The sequence below is a fragment of the Fulmarus glacialis genome, unplaced genomic scaffold (assembly GCF_000690835.1).
Source record: "Fulmarus glacialis isolate BGI_N327 unplaced genomic scaffold, ASM69083v1 scaffold43002, whole genome shotgun sequence".
NCBI lineage: Eukaryota > Metazoa > Chordata > Aves > Procellariiformes > Procellariidae > Fulmarus > Fulmarus glacialis.
In genome coordinates this window covers 45,927-47,470 of record NW_009198046.1, presented here as the reverse complement: position 1 = coordinate 47,470, position 1,544 = coordinate 45,927, and positions in this window count along the sequence as shown.

Sequence of the window (1,544 nt, the reverse complement as noted above, 5' to 3'; positions counted from 1 at the left end):
ACACCACTCATACTGAATTGAAGGCACCCAAGAGTTTTAATAAATGCTTTCCCATATGAATTCTGAGACTACATCATTATTTTTATATCACCAAGGAGATCACAGTATAAATTTACAAGGCCATATATAGCCTTTGCTACAAAAATGACAGCATTATGCCCTTAGAGTGATCAGCATGAAACACCTTGTTAAAAAAAAAACACCTGAAAGTGTCTGCATTATTTGCCATATTTATCTGATGGCTTCAGAGTGTTTAAAATATTCTAAAGTACCCTGAGAAAATCTTTAATGACCACTGTCAAGCATTTTCTTCTCTGGAAAACTCTTCTTAACTATGACTCTCAGATCTCAACAGCTTAAGAACAGCTCAGAGCCATTGTCTTTGAGACTGCTTTGTACACCATGCCACAAAGAGAACACGAAAGGAGTGAAAAGGCTTTTCAGTGATCAGCTGCCATTTCATTAGGCTAAACTAGAATAGCCAGAAGTAGCTTTTACTTTACAAAGGGGAAAGGAGCCTCAAGTTAAATGCTCACAACACATTAAGTGCCGATTAAAAAAATGCCACAACTGAACAAAGCAATTTGGATCTGTCTTTGGCCTTGGGTAGTGTGGTTCATTGCAGTGTATGGAGTGGCCATGCTCCTTTATAAACCCATTCTCAAGTACAGTTGGGCAGATTATCAAAATATGAGTTATCAAAAATGAATTACTGCTCTCCAGAACATGAATAGAGAGTGGAGAAATAACTCGTAACTTCATAAGCAGCAGCAGAAATGCTATAAAGATATTAGCACTTTATGGAAATAACAGTAGTCCTCTTGTATCTGGTATGTGCACAGCCCTGGCAATTCACTGCATATTACTGTTATCAGCATTGACAAAAATATCCCCAAAGCAAACAACACCTCAGGAGCTCCTACGAAACCTTAACAATCACTGCTTGGTATCTGTTAACCTTTCCAGACTGATGCTGTTTTATCATGTCAGCATGGAACTGCAATGCTCGTAGCTTACCAAGCATTCACAGCTCTAGCACAGATCACTGCGCTGGGGCAGAGAACAGAACTGGAATTGTGTTTCCAGTAGCCACAGTTCTGGCTTATGAAATTCTTCAGTTTCAGATATGATGCATTAGCCCACACTGCTCACTAAACTGCTACTACCTTGGCAAAAGTACCTCACCTTACTTAGGCTCCGTCCCATTCACCTGGAAGGAGCACAGATGTACTTCAGGTGTAAATCCAGACTCCATGGCACACCTGCTTTGCAGAGCGGTGCCTGAGGAATCTGGCCCCAAAAACTGCAGGAGAAACGCTTCAGCATTAAAGGGGATACCTTGCTGTTGTAAGAGATGACAACTCTGTGCTTAATCACTTTAACAAACTGAAGAGGGGCCCTGACTAAATGCTGCTATCCTGTGCAAATCATTGACTGGTGATCTGTTTGTTTGGGCTGCTGACAACCAAGGTAAGTCAGAAATACTTTTAAGTGCAAAGCAACAGGCTGTGAACATGATGAGATCAGGATCAGGAGGAATAAAA